A 20,839-nucleotide genomic window follows, 5' to 3' on the forward strand; every position below is an offset into this window, starting at 1 on the left:
TTCATCTTCTCAAGCTGCCCTTTGAAATTGTCTGTCAGTTCTTTTACTCTATATTAGTTATGAGTTGAGCTGCTATCTGCATGGTCAGCAGTTCAAAACCACCAGCAGCTCAGTGGGATGAAACCTGGGCTTTCTACTTCCATCTAGAGTTGCAGTTGTGGAAACCCATAGCGGGTCACTATGAGTCAGCATTGACTCAATCGCATGACACTCTACAACGATTGAAAGCAAGCTTCAGCGTCTCTCTGAGAAGCCAAAATAAAATCTTATAATGCAAGGTGCCAAAGCCAAGAGTTAGAAAACCAAAAAGGAGGAACATTCTCAGCCTTCTTTAACCAATTCAACAGCACCAAGCAACAACACTAATTCTCCCCACAGCTGCTTGCCTGCTTCATGGAAGAGCCCATCATGGAGCAGGCCAAACTATGTTAGCTCATATCCTGAGCAAGCCTTGGGCGACCCAAGTTCATGTAAAACCTATCACAGGATAGTTCTACCCCGTCCTATAGGACTGCTATGAGTCAGAATCAACTAAGTGGCAATGAGTGCTCTTCCTTTAGCATCCCTCGGTGGTGGAAATGATTAACCTGCTTGGCTGCTAACCAGAAGGTTAAAGGTTTGAGTCCATCTGGTTCCCAAACGTATTTGACCTACCTTTTACACACACACACACACACACCATCCACACACCCACCCCAGTACCGCACTGGCAAAAAGAAAAACAAACGGATGTACTGTAGCCCATAATCTCGGATAAGGTACAGATCTCTGTTCTGCAGCCCTCCCCCATCAGGCCACTCCAGGGGGTAGTATCCCTCACTGTGGAAAACAATGATTAAGAACCTCAGAAGGAACAAGTCTGGTGGTCTGGTTCTGAAACATCTGCACTGGAAATGTTAGAGAGCACAGTCTCCTCTGGCAGACGCAGGGCCCCCGGAGCTGAAATCACCTTGTAACTCTGGGCTGCCCTTCCACCTAGCATCACTGGCTCCGTGAATGACACCTAAAGCAGTCCCGTGTCCTCTCTGTTAATTCCTATGTACCAGGAGGTCCTCCCATTGCTTTAAGTCGCCCAAGGGGCTTAATTCAGAGATTTTAAATGTAAAGCATCGACCTTCCCACCTGAACAAAGCAAATCTTCTTTCACTGGTGAAATTTCCAACCCCCATCCCCTCCCACCGCAGCCTTAAGGGAAAGGTGTATGCCGTCCCTTCCCCTTTTCTTCTTCCCCATCCCTGCTTGCCCTCTCCCAGGTTCTGTCTCTTGCCTCCAGCCCCATCCCTGTGCCTGGAAACAGCAAGGTACAGTGTAGGGAGCTGCGTGTCTCCCACCCTGGATTTTAGCCATGAATTTACTCTAGCCATACAAACTGCCCAGAGGTTTTTCTGCCCTTTGTTCCTTTCCCGCCAGAGGGTGGCTGCCCTGACCCTTGCTAGGATTGGTGATCTTTCACTAGCAGCTGCTATGATTGGTCAATACGTGACTGATGGCATCTCCCCCCTCCCCAGGCTCACCCAGAATGCTTCATTAGCATACTTACCTGTTTGATCAGATGCCTGCCATTCCTTCCTTGTTTGAAGATTCACGACTATTGGCTACCTCAGCTGTATCTTATTTTATATGTGACGTAATGGTGCCAGCCCCTCACTGGCTATTTAAACCTCTGCTCTCAACTCAATAAAACGAGGCTTGATCAGATTCCTGTCTTGCCTCCATCTCTCCGCGCCCTTGCTCATCTTCATTCCCAGTCCCTCTTTCAGGTTCCACGTTGTTGATGTCCTGCTGGTCAGGACAGTACAGAATGTCTGCTGATGTCATAGTGTAGGCTCTCTGGGCCATGCAAACTCGGATCCTCTTCTCCCACTCTTCTTCTGTGTAGCAATCTCAGTTTCTGACTCTTCCAACCTGGAGTTGGAGGCACAGAAGGTGAAGAGAGCAGGAAACGATTTTCCGTGAATGGTGTGGACATAAACTGCTTGGCTGTTCAAAGCGGACTTTCTCTCGAGTAAATGCATAGGTTCTGTATGGGGTCCCCTAAGACCCCTTTCTTACTGCCTTGGGTTTGGGCCCAGATGGAGGATAGGCCAATTATGAGAGATATGCCACATCTGGCCCACTGCCTATTCTTGTCAATAAAGTTTTGCTGGAACTCGACCACTCCCAAAATGCCCCTATGGTTGGTTCTGTGCAGCTCACGGGAATGGAACTATTCACTCTGAGCCACTGCCATTGAGTTGATGTACTTAGAGTGGCCCTGGAGAGCAGGGTAGAACTGCCCTGGCCGTTTCTATACCTGGGGATTGGAGTGGAAAGCCGGTCTTCTCCCAAGGAGCATTTGGTGGTTTCAGAGAGTAGACTGCCGATGGCAGCTCAGCTTGTGTCATAACCATTGTGGCACCAGGCCTCCTCGTAACCTCTTTCTTAGGCTGCGCTTGTCTTTGAGAAACCCATTTAGTGCAGTTCCCAAACTTCTGGGGTTCTCTCCTTTAGGACATGAGCCTTGTGCAATGACCACATGTTGGCCTTCTTCCCTTGGGCCTCACTCTGGTCCTTGGACCCCACACACAGCTCTGAACTCTTGACTCCACTCCCCCAGGCGGCTCTAGACTTCTCAGGTAACTCGAGCCATTGTAACCCCAGTGTATAAAGCTCTGGAAGTAGTCCTGTTCAAAGTCTTCTCTCCTGAGGAAACAGCTAAGCTTCACAACATCAAATTATATATATATCAAATATATATATATATATCAAATATATATATAGAATTTTAAAACTTTCTCACAAGGTGAGTGTTGTATTTTTGCCTCCTGCTCAAAGTGCTAAGCTCTGGCTTTCTCTTGTCATTCAAGCGCGGAGAGTTGCTCATCTCCCATCTCTGTGTGCACGAATTACCTCTAGGTACTTGGTTACCTCTAGGTACTTGGTGCATACTTTAGTTATCATTGGAGGGCAGATGTTGGGGCTCCTGGCTTCCTTGTCAAAAAGCAACAACAAAGTAAATAAATAAACAAACTCACCACCATTGAGTTGGTTTCAATTCATAACAGTCCTACAGGACAGAGTAGAACAGTCCCCAAAGGGTTCCTAAGGCTGTAATTTTGCTGAAGCAGACTGTCACATCTTTCTCCTGGAACAGCTAGTGGGTTCCAATCATCCACCTTTGGGTTAGCAGCTGAGTTCTTCCACCGCTGCACCGCTACATCCAAAGGGCACAGTCTCAGCATTACCAGATGTTCTCATTCCTGTAACCCAACTCCATAATAAGGACTTCCCAGCCAACCACATTCCTTTCACAGAAAAAGAATGAATTTTACTGTTGAGTGTAGTGGTTAGAGTCACAAATGTTGGAAGAAACAAATCTGGAATTGACCCTTTCAAGCCCAAGGAAGATAGCAGTACCCGTAAGAGTTGTGTCTTGTAGTGGGCCATTCATTAAATAAAAGAGCTGTACCTTATGGGGCTGATACTTCACTGTAGTGTCACATTAAGTACTTGGCTGCTAACTAAAAGGTTGGTGGTTTGACCCCACCCAATAGCTCCATCGGGAAAAGCACTGGAGATCTGCTTCCATAAAGATTACCACTAAGAAATCCCATGGAGCAATTCTACGCTGTCAAATGGGGTTTCTGTGAATTAAAATCAACCAAACAGCACCCAGTAACAGTGACATGTCCCAGACACTATGCTAGGAACTGAGGACTCAATGGTGGGCAAAACCAGACATGACTGTCCTCACAGATCTGGTGGTCCAGTGTGATAAAAGAGATCTAAATGATTATGTTTACTGTGGATCCAACCCATATTTCTCTTGTTCCTGATTCAAGGGACCCATCCTTCACCAAATTACAGAATTCCCTCCTCAAGTCTCCACTTAGCTTTGGAGGTGCTTGATAAAATAGCATTTGAAATTAGAAAAAAAAAAATTTCTGCTTAATTACTTTAATTTTTAAGAAATCCATTTTCCCCCCATGGCAGGACCCAATTTAGAAGCTTCTTTTTTTCTTTTTAAAAAAATTTTAGTAAATCTTTTTATTGGGGCTCATACAACTCTTATCACAATCCACACATACATCAATTGAGCAAAGCACCCTTATACATTCATTGCACTCGTCATTCTTAAAATTCGCTTTCCACTTGGGTTCCTGTAATCAGTTTGGTTTCCTTTTTTCCCCTCCCCCTCCCTCCCCGCTCCCCCCTTCCCCCTGCTCCCTTAATAGTTTATAAATAATTATTTTATCTTATCTTACACTGCCAGGCATCTCCCCTCACCCACCTTCCTATTGCCTATCTCCCAGAGAGGAGGTTACACATAGATCTCCAAGATCGGTTCTCCCTTTCTACACCCCCTTCCCTCCCGGTGTTGCCACTCCCACTCCCACCACTGGCCCTGAGGGGTTAATCCATCCTAGATTCCCTGTGTTTCAAGATCCCTACTGCACCACTGTACACCCTCTGGTATAACCAAGTCCCCAAGGTAGAATTGGGGTCATGATAATTGGGAGGAGAGGAAGCATTCAAGAACTAGAGGAAGGTTTTGAGTCTCATTGTTGCTACCCTGAACCCTGAGTGACTCATCTCCTCCCCACTACCCCTCTGCAAGGGATGTCCAGCTGTTCTTTTATCTTTTTAATCATTTTATTGGGGGCTCGTACAACTCTTACCACAATCCACACATCCATCTTTTGTGTCAAGCACATTTGTATATTTGTTGCCATAATCACTTTCAAAACATTTTCTTTCTACTTGAGTCCTTGGTGTCAGCTCCTCATTTTTCCCCTTCCTCCCTCATGAACCCTTGATAATTTATAAATTGTTATTATTTTTTCATGTCTTACACTGACTGATGTCTCCCTTCACCCACTTTACTGTTGTCCATCCTACAGGGAGGGGGTTCTTTGTAGATGATTGTGATCAGTTCCCCCTTTCTCCCCACACCTTTCCCTTACTCTCCCGGTATCACTACTTTCATTGTTGGTCCTGAAGGATTTATCTGTCTGGGATTCCCTGTGTCTCCAGCTCTTATCTGTACCTGTGTACATGCTCTAGTCTACCTGGATTTGAAAGGTAGAATTGGGATTCATGATAGTAGTGGGGGAGCGGGGAGCATTAAAGAACTAGAGGAAAATTGTATGTTTCATTGGTGCTATACTGAACCCTGACTGGCTTCTCTCTTCCTCGTGAGCTTTCTGTAAGGGGATGTCCAATTTTCTACAGATGGGCTTTGGGTCTCCACTCTGGACTCCTCCTCATTCACAATAATAAGATTTTTTGTTCTGGGTTTTTGATGCCTGATACCTGATCCTATCAACACCTCATGATCACACAGGCTAGCCTAGTGTGCTTCTCCCATGTGGACTTTGTTGCTTCTCAGCTAGATGACCGCTTGTTTGTCTTCAAGCCTTTAAGACACCAGAAGTTATATCTTTTGATAGCTGGGTACCATTAGCTTTCTTCACCATATTTACTTATGCACCCACTTTGTCTTCAGCAATCGTGTCGGCAAGGTGAACACCACAGAATACCAGGCTATTAGAACAAAGTGTTCTTGTATTGAGGGAGTACTTGAGTAGAGGTCCAATGTCCATCTGCAATCTTACTACTTAACATATAAATATAAGTACATAGATCTAGTTCCCTATCATTATATATAAATATATTTACATATGTACATGCCTGTGTTTATACCTCTATGAATGTCTTTTGCCTCCTTGTTCTTTCCTTTATTTCATTTTACTTTCTTCTTGTCCCACTATCATGTTTGACCTTCATTTGGGTTTCAGTAATTCCTCTCAATTACATTGCCCTTGATCAAGCCCTACCAGGCACCCTACCCCCTCCTCGCAATCGATTTTAAATCACTTGTTGTTCCCTTGACGTGTGTTTGTTAACACGCTCATCCTTTCCTGGCCTCTCCTTTCCCATGTCCATCTGGAACCGCTGTTTTCTCCTCCAGATTGTTGAGCCACCTATCTTATCTAGGTATACATGTGGAGACAATAATAAGTACAAAAACAAGGCAGAGCAACACAAAGTAACAAGAGAAAAACAAAAACCAACAACAACAAAAAGAAAAGCCTATAAATAGTCCCAGGTCTGTTTGTTGACCTTTAGGAGCGTTTTCCAGTTGAGTAAAATGCAACCTTCAGCTATTAATGTAAAAGTCTCAAAATGTAGAGAGAAACAAATTCAAAAAGTTATAAAAATGGGGGGAAAACAATGGCTGATTTAAAAGAAAACCAAATCCTATGTGTCATATAGTCAAACTGTTTGACATAAAGGGAAGAGTGTAATTAGGCTATCTAAAAGTTGCCACCAGCAATTCTACTCTGTTCCTAAGGGTGACTATGAACCCCACAGGGATGGATTTCATAGGCCCAAACTCCCATAGACTTACTAGGTGCTGCCTCCTATTCCTACCTTCAGTCATGTTTGTAGCTGCCTTGCCCTGGCAGAGTTCCATACTGCATATCAGAAATGCTAAAAATGAAACAAAATTCCCAAGAACTCTGTGAATTCTCCAGCAAGGTCAGGCTAAGGACATCAGCAGCTCCCTTTAGTTTTTGTTTGGTGATATAAAATTCAGGAAGTCTTATAGCAAAACATACCATTCCATTTTCTCTACCTTTAATTCCCCACCCACATGACTGAAATGATCATACTAAGGAGGCGTTGAATTTTAGATATAGTTATACAATTACAATTGCCTCTTCATAGCTCTGCAAGTTTCTGGCTTAGATTTAAAAAGAAAAAATATATCGTACAACTTTATGAACCTGATAATTATACATGCAAGATACAGTATAGCATGCCTGCTTTTCAAGATGGAATCCTGAAATCCAATCTCTTCAAACGGGAGCCCGACTCCAGAGTAAGACCCAAAGCTTACTTGCCAGTCTAGAGTTGTCACTGGGCATTCCAGAATATGAATCCAAGACCGACTAGAAGGGAATTCAGCCCTTTCATGCAATTGAAATTCTGATGTACGTCATAGCCTGGAGCCCTTGCAGGGGCTCTAAGTTTTCAGCACTGTTCTTTTGTTAAATGGTTTACTCCTGCCTCTGATTGCCAGGTGCAAAAATATGAATCTTAGCACTTGTGAGTCATCGCATTTAACCAAGCTGTGGCTTTACCCTCAGAGAGTTTCCTAGGTGTGAAGCTAACTGTGCCCTGGACCTACAAAAACATTTTAGTCAAGGTTTCCAGGGTAAATTCTAGCCCACCCTTGTCAAAACCACATAGACCCCCCACTTCCCACCCTCTACACAGAATTACTCCTACAACTCCTCGAGACTCATCACTAAAGAGAACCTTTCATTCAAAGTGGGGGTTTGAAGGGCGTGATTTGCCCTTCAGGAGGCTCTCTGCTTTGTCACTCTTCCTGGCAGTATGAGTACCACCCTAGGAATCTGAATAAGTTGAGCAAAAATGAAAGAGAGAAAGTAGAAACCAAGGTTTTCCCCAGGTCATTTAGGTTACTCTAAAAGAGGACAAGTTCCCTCCATTGACAAGAATTTATTGAGCACCTACTAGGTTCATGGAATGACAAGAGGCTTTACATTCTGATCTTTTCTGTCTTTCTTTCTTTTTGGCATTAACAAACATATTTATTCAGGAGGCTAACAATCAGAATTCCAGGTATATGCTCTAGAAGACATTCTTGATGTGTTGGATCATAATTTAAGGGGGGGCAGGGTGAAATCCTGATCTTTTTCTGTATCTGTGAGCATCTTGCTATCAATCTGCTCCTGGTTCTAGGACTTTCCTAGCTCAGGTACCTTGGGTCCAAAGGATGTACTTCACCATTGTCTTTTCCTTCTTGGTGGTATTGAGGTCCACCATGATCTTGAGATAGAAGATTTGGGGTGACACAGGTGGAAGAGGGAGGGCATTGGAGTCAGCGGACTCTGAGGTTATATCTTGATTCTGTTACCAATTTGGCTATAAGGCCTTAGGCAAGTTAACTCCTGACCACTCTGAGCCTCAATGTTCTTATACAGGGCTTTGAAACAATTCAGAATCAAATGGCATGTATTAAGTGCCTGGCATCTATTATTAAAAAAAAAGGTTCATTGTTTCCCTGCCTCATGAAATTTCAACTTGAATTAAAAATACAAAATGGGGAGTTTATTATTTACAACCTTTGAACCACACTGCCTGGTTTGCTTTTACTGTGGACTTAGATGACATCTCCCTTAGAAGACTGCTTGTTTTAAGACAAATCTTTAAGATTCCAGATACTATTCTTTCTGAAAGACAGGCTCCATCTGAATTCTTCTTTCACTTGGCTATGGCACCCCTATCTCCCGTCATCTCTTCATGAAGACAAGTATCTAGCAGGACCCGTCACAGGAATTAAAGGGTCTTAGATTAGGGCTACAATTTAGAGGGAACCAAAAATCCATTCATATATCTATGGTTTAAATATGTCTGTGGCTCACTCCAGAGACATCATCATCATTTGATTGGAGAGTATCATAAACAATCCCCATGGGGCATAAAGTAATTCCATGGATAGGATCATTAATTTAGCCAATTTTAAATTTAAAACCCAAATCTGGAGAAGGAAACTATATGAGAGCTTAAATTCTGAACATCCAGTTGGGAGATGGCAATGGATGACAGTAGAAGCCCAAAATCTATCTGCAGGGTCCCCACATGTGTTAAGCCTCTGATGAATCCTCTCCCTCCATAGTGTGAGGATGTGAATAGACTTGCTATCCGTCAGGAACCCTGTAAGCCAATTATGTCAGGGCACTTATATTAAAATATAACACCTTATTATGTGATCTTTCAGCCCCACTTTTAAATTGTTGTGGTTTAAATATTTTCTGCTTTGTTTTTCTCTCTTTTGTCATTGCTGTTGGGGTTTTTTCTTGTTTCTTGTTGTTTTGTAAGGTTTCCTGTAGATGAAATCTTGGATAGGTAGATCTGTAGAGACAACAACTGAATCAATCTTGACCTAAGGGCAGGGCAGGGGACTAAGGCAGAGCCAGAGTCAATGCCTACTCATAGCAACCCGATAGGACAGGGGAAAGCTGCCACTATGGGTCTCCAAGACTGTAACTTTTTACGGGAGTAGAAAGCCCCGTATTTCTCTCAAGGGCATGGCAGGAGAGGTCGGGGGGGGGGGGGCGGAATGCAGAGGGTAGTGACAATGAGGATGAGAAAGAACAAGTGTTGTGAAATTGATGAGACAACTCTTCTTAAAGTGGTTGGACTATCGAATATATGTGAATCATATGCCACTAAATTTGTTTTGTTTTTAAATATAAAACGTGAATCCATGAAACTATCAAAAGGATGATGGAAATATAGGAAACAGACACCTCACGGATACATCTTTAGTTTTAGGTAGGTAGACATTTCTTTCCCTGTGTTGTTAAAATTGCAAAGATGCAGAATGTGGAGGAAAATGTATATTTTAAAAACAAATTTTAAACGGCCAGTGACTAGGTGTCGGGAATTTCTTGCAGACAAATTGGACCAAAATGAGGTGCTATTTGCTGGCTAGTAGACTGACAAAGTCACCTTTGTATTGTTCCCTCCTCTTGTTTTTTCACCAACTTTTGTTTAAATCTTGGTGCAAGCAACCACCCGCTGCTTTGTAAGACTCTCTGAAAGCATTAGAGAGTACGTTCGGAGACATGGCAGTAGGTGGAGTGATGCTCTAGCTCACAAAACCAACTTTACCCTTGGCTTTGGTGATAACAGCCCATCACACTAAAGAAACAAACTAAAAGAAGCTAACAGTGGACTCTGATTTGTAGTTTGTCACACCCTTGGGCAAAAGTACACATGTGTAAATGCATTGCCAAAATCGATTCCCACCTAATAAACTTATTGTTGAAGGGAAGCATAAGGCTACAGAACTACTTGAGATTCATTTTTCCCTTCATCCAACATGTTATTGGCATGGGCATACTCCAATCCAGGCCAGCGTTCCTTGAAATGATTCAGCGTCAAACTGTGCCCCACATACTTTCTTTTCTTTTTTACTTTTTAAGTATTATTTTATTCTTTCTTAATGCATAATTCAGACCACCTTTCCTTTAAAAATATTTTATTGAGGGCTCATACAATTCTTATCACAATCCATACATCCATTGTGTAAAGCACATTTGTATATTTGTTGCCATCATCATTCTCAAAACATTTACTTTCTACTTGAGCTCTTAATATCAGCTCTTCGCTTCCCCCCTCCCTCCTTACTCCCCCTCATGAACCCTTGATAATTAATAAATTATTATTTTGTCATATCTTACACTGTCCGATGTCTCCCTTCACCCACTTTTCTGTTGTCCATCCTTCAGGGAGGAGGTTATATGTAGATCCTTGTCATGAGTCCCCCTTTCTACCCCGACTTTCCCTCCACCCTCCAGGTATCACTCTCAACACTGGTCCTGAAGGGGTCATCTGTTCTGGATTCCCTGTGTTTCCAGTTCCTATCTGTACCAATGTACATCCTCTGGTCTAGCCAGATTTCTAAGGTAGAATTGGGATCATGATAGTGGGGAGAGGATGTATTTAAGAACTAGAGGAAAATTGTATGTTTCATCGTTGCTACCCTGGCAACCTGACTGGCTGGTCTCCTCCCCGCAATTCTTCATTCAGTAAGGGGGTGTCCAAATGTCTACAGATGGGCTTTGAGTCTCCACTCTGAACTCACCCTTATGTATAATGATATGATTTTTTGTTTTTTTTTTTGATCCCTGATACCTGATCCTATTGACACTTCATGATCACACAGGTTGGTGTGCTTCTTCCATGTGGACTTTGTTGCTTCTGAGCTACATGGCCGCTTGTTTATCTTCAAGCCTTTAAGACCCCAGACATTATATCTTTTGATAGCTGAGCACCATCAGCTTTCTTCACCACATTTGCTTATGCACACATTTGTCTTCAGTGATCATATCGGGAAGGTGGCCACCCACTAATATGATTTTTTGTTCTTTGATGTCTGATTCCTGGTCCCTTCTACACCTCGTGGTCACACAGACTGGTGTGCTTCTTCGCCCAACATGGTTTTCAATGGCTGCTTTTTCCAAGTTAGATCAGCAGGCCATTCTCACCAGGTGCCTCTGATGAACCTGAATTTTTCAGTTAGTAGTTGTATATGTTAACTGTTTGCACCAACCAGGAGCTCTATATTCAGACATATTTTGTTGTGTGCCATTGAATCTATTGTGATTCATAGCAACCCTATGTGACAGCAGAAGTGTCATCTGTATATAAACTGATCTGCCAGGTATTTTTCTCCCGAAGAGTAGCTCATGGGGTTCAAACCATCAACCTTTTGATTGGTAGCTGAAACACTTAACCATTACACCACTAAGGTAAGGAGTAGTTGGACACATGCAATCTTCAGGATCAGACCCAAGTTATTGGCTGGTTTTGTTGTTGCGGTTGCTTTTTAAGTTTATGAAGTCTACCCTGCTCTTGAAGGACTAACAAAATGTGCAAGGACAGAAAAGAGGATGCTATTTCCTCCAAATGTAAGAATTGCCTTTGGCTTTGGTCTAGGAGGCATCCATGCCAAGTTATTTGAAAATGTTACATATGACAAGAATCACAGTCGTTGCTGAATTATGATCAATATTAAGCATGGCATGCAACCTTATTTCCTTTTTTGTTTCTTAAAGACATAACAACAAAATAATAATGTGTTAAACATAGGTAAACAGAAAATAATTTCTTTCATAGTTGCTGAAATCTGGATCCCAATTAGTTTTCTTTCAACAAGTTTCAACAATTGTCCTTTCTGATTTGGATTACTGGGGCAGCTAAGAGATTACTGGGGTTTTCTTTGATGCTTGTAAGAAAGAAGATATATGAATCCTTTAGGGTTCCATGAAGGTCGATCCAACATCCAGAGATGTACCATGGAATAAGAGGCAAAGGTTTGAGCTGAAGGCTCCTAGAAGACATTTTGAAGCCTGTAGGAGCTGAGGACCCATTTCCTGCCCTGTCTACCTGCACATCTGCAAATTTGGAGAAATGTTAACTTTCCATGGTTGGACTTTATTTGGTAGCATCTCGTATCTCTTGAGTTCTCAACCTCTACCATTGTGTTAAGTTGTGTTATCTAGAGAAGCAAAAACCAGTGAGACTTGTATGCGTGCATATATAGAAAGAGATTTATATAGAGAATGGCTTGCACAGTTGTAGTATGTAAGTCCAGTCTGGTTCAAGTCAGGCTTCTCCTGAATCATCTACCATGGAAGCTGAGAAACAGCAATCATGGAGGGGCCACAGGCTGGTGGATGCAGAAGTCAATGAATTCAAGGTCAGCCAATGAATTCACTATCAATAGCCCACTGGTGGCTACTGTGATCCCCAGGTAATGCAATAGGAAAGTAACCAACCAGATGCAGGATCCAGTTCCAGCAGAAGGTGAAGGACCAAAGAGAATGCTCATTCTCTCTTATACAGAAGGCCACACCCCCCGCCCCCCCCCAAGTTGGTATCAGGTTGTGACTTGATGGATAGGTTGAGCTCCACCCCTACACACAGCCAGGAGTGTCTAATTGACAGAATCCCTAATCATCACAGATCACACCTTATCAGCTTGATGCCTGGACAAAACTCTTTAACCATACAATCACTAAAGACAATAAGGAAACCACACTGTGCCTAGCGTGATACAGCTAACACGTGTACAATGAAAATCTCACTCATTCCATTTTCACCTTATATTTGATAAGTGAACAAAGCAAAATGATTTGGTGCATTCCTACCAGTAGGTTTTATTCATAATAATTTCAGTCCTCATTTCTGCAGCTGGTCACGTGGATATAGCTGGTACTTAGAAGTACCTTCTTTCACTACCCATTCCTTATTACCTTGCCTGAAGAGGTGACCCCAACCTTCAGGACTAAGGAGTCTTGGCTGTCACCACCCCCAGATGGTTTCTGTAGTGAACAGCGAGACGAAGGTCATTGGAAATGCATCCTGCATTTGGATCTTAATAGATTTTACTTTTGGACTCATTTGGATCTTTTAAGTTTTTAATGAGAAGCAGGGCCAGCTTTTGTGATTGAAAATAAAAAGGAGAAATTGAGGAATTTTTCCATAATTAAAATTATTTTTCTGAAGCAGATTGCTGTCCAATGGTCTTATAAAAGTATGAGTGCTTCACAGCGGAGAATGGCTGCTGTAAAAGGCAAGGAGAACCATCTTCTTGTGCTAATATGAGGAGCTCTCCAAGGGGTTCTGTTATGTGAAGAATAACACCGTTCAGATTTGTGCATATAGTATCCTAAGTTTTGTGAAAGGAAATGATAGAAGGCATGTATTTGTGCTTGATCCTGTTTCTTAAAGACCTAACAGCAAAATAATGAACTCCTACGGGGGTTCTTTCTAAATCAGGTTGAAGTGGAAGATCAGAGGGAAGGGGCAGGCATGGGGACTTCTCTTCAATATGCCTTTTCGTGTCGGTTTTAATTTTTTACAGGATATTATACAGAGCATAAACATTCACAATTGCACCATTCTAAAGTGTGCAATTCAATGGCATCAATTACATTCATCATGTTGTACAACCGTCACCAGGATCTAGGTCCAGAACCTTTTCATCAATCCAAATGGTAACCTATACAAATTAGTTGCTACCTGCTCCCACTTTTCACTAGCTCATAGAAACCACAAATCTGCTTTGAACAAATGTTCATACATGTTGTCATATGTATTAGTACTAAATCCATTTTATAGCTGAATAATATTCTATTGTGCATACATAGCATATTTTGTTTATACATTAATTTCACAGATAGATATTTGAGTTGTTTCCCTCTTTGTGGCTATTGTGATAGTGTTGCTATGATCATTCACATATAGTCATTTTTTTTCTTTAAACATCTGTTTACAATTATTTTGCAGATATGCCCAAATGTGGAATTGCTGTATCATATGATAATTCTGTTTTTAACTTGCTAAGAAACTGCCAGACTCTTTTTCCATAACAACTGCACCATTTTGCATTCCCACCAGCGATCAGATGGCAAAGGACCAGACAGTGTTCCCTTCGGTTGTATATGGAATTGTAAAAGTCAGAACTGCCTCTATGGCACATACCATCAATCACATATAAATGTTCCTACTTATCCACATCCTCACCAACACTCAGTTTCCATTATTTTACTATAGCTATTCTAGTGGGTGTGACATGGTATCTCAATGAGGTTTTCATTTGTATTTTTCTAATCACGAATGATGTTGAGCTTCTTTTCATGTGCTTGTTGACCTTTGTATATCTTTTTTTGGAGATATGTCTAGTGACGTATCCATTATTTAATTGGCTTATTTGTCTTTTTGTTGTTGAGTTGTGGGAGTTATTTGTACATATAGAACACTTTAACTCTGGTGGCCTGTCACATAAGCACTGCACTGCTAACCACAAAGTCAAAGGTTCAAATTTACCAGCTGTTCATCAGGCAGAAGATGAGGCTACCTGCTTCCCGATAAGAGCTACAGCTTCTGAAACCCTCATAGAATTGCTATGAGTCAGAATCGACTCAATGGCAGTTGGTATGGATGGACCTCTATTGGATAAAAATTTTGCAAATGTATCTATTCACCTGTAGGATGACTTCTTACATCAAAATAAATTTTTGAGCATAAAAAATTATTTTGATGAAGTTAAATTTATTTATTTTTTATTTTGTTGCTCATGGTGTTGTTATATCTAAAACACCATTGTCAAATCCAAGGTCATAAGTTAGCCCTCTGTTTCTTACAAGAGTTTTAAGATTTTATTGCTTTTTTTAAAAAGAGCATTTATTTGAAATGTATTTGTCTACTCTCTTAGTGCAGACAAAAGGCACAAAATTAGTATTACTACAGAGAAGCAGTCATGCTACTAATATTTATAATATTATTGGGATGGTACAGTTAAAAATGTAAGCACTGAGCAAAATGCAATACTTCATTTTTCCTTGTTTTATTTTCTAGTCAGATCTTCACCTCAGTTGTAAAGGCTGAGCATGGACGTTCAGCTGAAGCCACGGAACACTTAGGCAGGCTTTTGTTGTCTTAACCAGAGAGGTGAATTTTTAAAAATAAACTAAAATCCACAGGAAATTCTTTTCTCCTTTTCCAAACTAAATAACAGATTAAGACCATGGTAAATGTTCGTAACTGTATTCTCCTGTTTGTTCAACTGCTAAACCCCTTTGAATAGCGTCACAAAAGTAGTCAATCAGCATGTGACTATTTCTGTAATTTTTAAAAAAACCAGCTTTTGAAAAACGTGCTTTAAGTGTGAGATATTGTCAGAAAACTTTGGGGGCAAGTCTGCTGGAGGGGAAGAAAATTCCAGGTGGTGCCTGGCTCTAGGTTCTCAGAGCAGTTTTATTCTGTCCTGGAAGACTATCAAGCACCTCCAACAATGTCCTGCTCACCCCCCCCCCCCCTCACACACACACACAAACCCCACCCCCACCAGCAGGAAATCCAGCGTATCTTTCTTGGGTGCAGGCAAAGCATTGAGGTAGGGGTATGTGGAGTGGAGGTGGAACCAACTCTTTTGAAAAGGGAGCCGCTCACAGTTGTCTGTGGATATCAACTGAGCCATGCCAACTTACCTTTCTTTTGACAGGAGTTGAGAATACCTTTGTGAGTGGAAAGTAGCAAACCACAAACCTCACTGATAAAATGGAGCTAATAATTACCCACTTAGATACATGTATAGCAATACCCAGAACACAGTACAGTAGAACCCTGGTACTTGACCGCATCCGTACTTGACATACCTGGATTTTGATGTGAAACGGCAAGAAAATTTTGCATCGGAGCTCAAACAAAACATTGGAATCTGACCCTACGCAGGTGATTCTTTTTTTTTTTTTAATATGGAATGCTTCACGAATAGCAGGTGATTCTTGTAGACAAAAGTAGTTCGTGTTTGGGTCACTGGGAGTTAGTTGGTGTTGCTAGTATGTGGTGTTTAAACCTTTTGTGGCTGTGTTCTGCGCATTTTGCTATAATTTTCTTAGTTTTGTGCCTTTTTGTGCGGTTTTTAGCTAAAGAAAATTGGGTCCTACTTAAGAGTTTTTGAAAAGAATCATCATGATAAGGAACTGCTTAACCATGTTATCAATATTGTTGGTGATAATTTAGTAAACCTTTAAAAAATTAAGGAAATGCCTACCGTAGGCATTAAACAGATTTTTTTTTTTTTTGAGAAAGCCAGCCACGTCCTAGTGAAAAAAGGCAAAGAAGGGAAAATACTCCTGAAAAGCAGCTACCAGTTGATTTTATGGAAGGGGATTTCCCTTCCGAACAATGACTCTCCCTCCATCCCTCCTCTCCACATCCGTGTCCACAGATCCAGATCCTCATCAGTCTCAAGGTACGGGTCACACTGTCATTGTTAAAAACCTTAATGTTAGGGTTCTTATTTATATTGTTTAACTCTGAAGTTCTAGACTTTGAGATTTCTGTGTGAAGTTTTGTATAAAAATGCAAGGTTAGGGTAAAAACTTGGTGGTTGAGAATGGATGAATCCATTTTCAGTTCTTCTGGGAAAAATGGATTCGGAACTCGGCTGCGTCACATCTCAATGCTCCTTCTAGAACACAGTAGCGTCGAAGTCTGGGGTTCTACTGTACCCGATTTTTCAACCACTCTGTGGACTGTAGCTTGGACCCATGCCATCCCAGATGGTGTGGAGGCCCATGGCTTGTGTCCAGATTGACTTCCCTGGTGCACAGTCTGCTGGAGTAAACTGAGGCACTCCCCCAGGCAGCTGAGGATGACAGCAGAGGTAGCTTTCACGAACAGCAGATCCTGGTCTAAGGCAGCGAGGGGACCAGAACCTGGGAGGAACTTGATTACATGTAGGAGTTTCTTCTTCTGTCCTCCCACCTGGTTCATTATCTCTCTGACTTCATGTAGCTGGCTGGAAATCTGATGTTTGGTTCTTCCGGGAGCTGCATGATTGTGACAACACTGAGGGGCCCATCAATAAGGTCTGGTTGGCTCCAAGGAGACACAGAACTGGGTGCTCTGTTGGGGGGCAAAGTGAGACTTCAGCTTCAGGATCTTGGAGCACTTTTAGAATTTGTTCCCATGCGGTAGAAGTCCTGGTGCTGTCATGGTTACATGTTGGGCTGCCAACTTCAAGGTCAACAGTTTGAAACCACCAGCTCCTCCTTGACAGAAAGATGGAGCTTTCTATTCCCATAAAGAGTTACAGTTTCAGCAACCCACAGGGAAGTTCTGCCCCGCCGTATAGAGTCAACGTGAGTCAGAAACAACTCAATGACAATGAGTTTCGTTTGGTTTTCCATGTGGTGTTTGGCACAAGTTTAAAGCCGGGTCACCCGACAGTGTTTCTCTTTTGCCTCAGCAGTCCTCGGTTTGTGCATCTGTCTGTTGGCATGTTACATCGTCAGCATGTGGGCCCAAGATGGCCCCAGCTAAAACCAGTAGTCTTCATGGCTTCTGGTGTTTGCTTTACTCCTTCACAAAACACTGGATTATGCCACCTTCAAAGTCCAGCACAGAGGGTGCTAATTCCACTGGCAGCCTTGCTTTGCCTGGCGCCACCTTCTTAACTGTTGGCCTAACTCTCACTCAGCAACCTTAGGGATAGTCCTGGGCCAACTGTGCGACTCTTCTTGAGACTCAACTGTTCTGAAGACAGCGCGTATGGTGGATGCAGCCCCTGTGCTCTGAGCAGGATTTCCACCACTGCTCCCAGTGCTGCAGCACTAAAGCGTGTTGTATTTCCTGGCCTCTTCTTCTTAGACTGCTCAGCAGCCACTTCTCCATTCCCAAGAGCCAGCTTCTACTTTCTCTCAGCTTCTTCCTTTGTCTCTCCCACTTCTGTCTTTCACCAGGTGCAGGGTTTTCACTGTCACTGCTGCCAGTCTTCCAATCTCTTATACCCAGAGTTTATGCCTTCACCTGACCTGGGACGAGCAGACAAGGTATTCTTCGGAGCTTCTATGCTCCCCCATGGGGTGTGTTCACCCCTTCTCTAAAAGCTGAATGTCCATCCTCGTTAGCCTAGGAAGCGCTAAGATTTTTATTCTTATATTTAGATGTTTGGTCAATTTTTGCATAGGTTGTGATGTCAGGCTCAAACTTCGTTCATTTATATATATAGATACAACTGCCTAAGTGTCACTTTCAGGAGCTGTGGTGGTATAGTGGGCAACTTGTTGGGCTACTAACCACAAAGTCCGCAGTTCAAACCTATCCATCACTCTGTGGGAGAAAGATGAGGCTTTCTTCTCCCAGAAAGATTGACAGCCTCAGAAACCCACAGCCGTGGTGTTCTGGTGTTCTGTAAGGGGACGATGAGTTGAAATGGACTCATTGGCAGTGAATTGGTGTTTGATTTTGCACATGGGGGGAGGTATGAGTCCTGTTTCATTCTCTGCAGATGGAGATCCAATTTTGCCAGCACCATTGTTGAAGAGACTCTTTCCTACTTACTTTTTTTCTTTTTGTCAAAAACCAGCTGCCTATAGGTGGACCACCTTATTTCTGGGTTTTCTTTTCTGCTCCATTGGTCCAGGTACCAGATCCAGGGTTTTTGACTACTGGGCTGTGCAACAGGTTGCAGGTTGAGTCGTATGACGCCTCCTACTTGACACAGTCTTCTTAAATAATACTTCGAACTGCTCCAGGAGCACAACCAATTAGTGTGTAGTATTTATAAGGAGTTATTTTCTTATTCCAGGACTCTTCCCTCTCCATATGAACCTGATAATTAGTTTTTCCTTTTCTTTAAAGAAGGAAGTTAGAATTAGAATCATAATTGAATTGTGTTGATACATTAGGTTGATACATTACATTGTTTGGGGGAGGTATTGATGTTTATACAATGGTAAGTCTTCCAATCCATGAACATGGAATGTTCTTCCATTTGTATAGGTTTCTTTTTATTTTTTGTGTTATTAATCTGTAGTTTTCTTTTTATAAGATTTTTGTTGCCTTAGTTAGGTTTATTTCCTAAATGTTCCATGTTTTGTATAGCTATTGTTCAAAGCATTGTTTTCTTGACAATGTCAATGAGTTGTTTTTGTCTGGATGCACCATTCATGAAGAGATTGCTCTTGATTCCACTGTATAGTCCCCTGTTGTATAGCCCACAATTGATTGTAAATGTATTAATTCATTTCTAGAGTCTCAATTATATATCATTGATCAATGTGTCTCTCCAATGCCAGTTGTTTGATTGCTACACTGTTTTGATTACCTGAACTTTGTCTTAAATTTAGAAATTAGGAAGTAGGTCCCCTCAATTCTGTTTTTATCTTGTTCTTTCTCAAGGTTGTTTTGCCTCTTCAGGAACATTGGCAGTTCCTTATAAATTTGAGGATCGGCTTTTACATTTCTGAAAAGTAGTCCATGGTTTGAATTGCACTGATTCTGTACATTGCTTCGAGGAGTATTGTCACTTTCATAATACTAAATTTTTCAATCCATAAACACAGCATATATTTACATTTATTTTGGTCTTTATTTTCTTTCAGCAGTGTAGTTTTCAAGGGGGCACTTCCTTGGTTAATTTATTTGAGTATTTGATACTTTTATCCTGTCACCATATTTATTCAATCTGTATGTGAAGAATATGTGTGAGAAACTGAAATATCTGAAGAAGAACACAGCATCAAGATTTGAGAAGGCAGCAAGGGCAGTGAATCATTTAGTGTGAAAAAAATTTTTAATTAAAAAAATTATTTAGTGTAGCTTTTCTAGCCAAAGTTTCTCCCACCAAACAACCTTTCTATCCATGGGTCTGGTAAGAAGGTGGGGAAAGACACTGAGAGGATTCACCTGTGATTAATTGCAAATAGGATGCCCTGGAGTGCCATCGTGCTGTGTCTCAAATGAGCCCGCGGAGAAGCAGGAGGGGGGATCTCGTTACCAGCAGATTTGGGAGTGGAGCATGCCCTCTGAAACTGTGACCCTGCACAGTGACCCACCTGGGTCCAGGAGAGACATCTGTGCTATCAGAGGAGCCGCAGCAGAACCCAGAGTCAGAGCATGGGATGAAGTGATGGACTTCCAAACCCTGGGAGCAACTAAAGCTGAATGCAATGGAGCAGGAGGCTGGCTTGCAGAGTGGGACACCTTTGGGCTGTTTGCTGACCCACATACCTTAAGCCTTATGCCTTCAGGCTGAGGTTTATAGCAGAATGTTATGCCCCTTGGGCATTGGTTGGCAGACTTGACAAAACTTTGTCACATGCCCTGACAAACAACTCAACCCTGAGATTTCTCACTGGCATGGCAACTTGTTAGCGTCCTTAATAATCCCTTTCATCAGTGAATTCTGTATGAGAGTTCTGTGTAGCCATTGCAATGGATATTAAAACCCAGAGAGTTAAAATAGACAACACTAACTAAGATCTTGAGAAGGCTCGTTGTTAATCAGCAATATGTAGACGATAGAGCCTTTCTGCTCTCAACAACGGACTGGAAGCACTTACTGATGAAGTTAAAAGACTACTGCCTATAGCATGAATTTTAACTTAATGTAAAGAAAATGAAAACTTTCCAAATTAGACCAATAAGCAACATCCCAAGAAGCAGAGAAAAGATTAGAGTTGTGGAGGATTTAATTTCATGTGGATCCAGAGTCAACCCCATGCAAGGAACCATCAGGAAGTCAAATGATGTACTGCACTGGGCAAATCCACTTCAAAAGATCTCTTCAAAATGGTAAAATGCAAAGCTGTCATTTTGAAAACTAAGATGTCCCTGGCTCACACCATGTATATTCAATTATCTCAAATGCATGCAAAAGTTGAACAACGAATAAGGAAGATGGGAAAAGAATTGATGTCTTTAAATCATGGCATTTTCAAAGAATATTAAATATACAATGGAG

Source organism: Tenrec ecaudatus, chromosome 4 (genome assembly GCF_050624435.1).
Source record: "Tenrec ecaudatus isolate mTenEca1 chromosome 4, mTenEca1.hap1, whole genome shotgun sequence".
NCBI classification, from domain to species: Eukaryota; Metazoa; Chordata; class Mammalia; order Afrosoricida; family Tenrecidae; genus Tenrec; species Tenrec ecaudatus.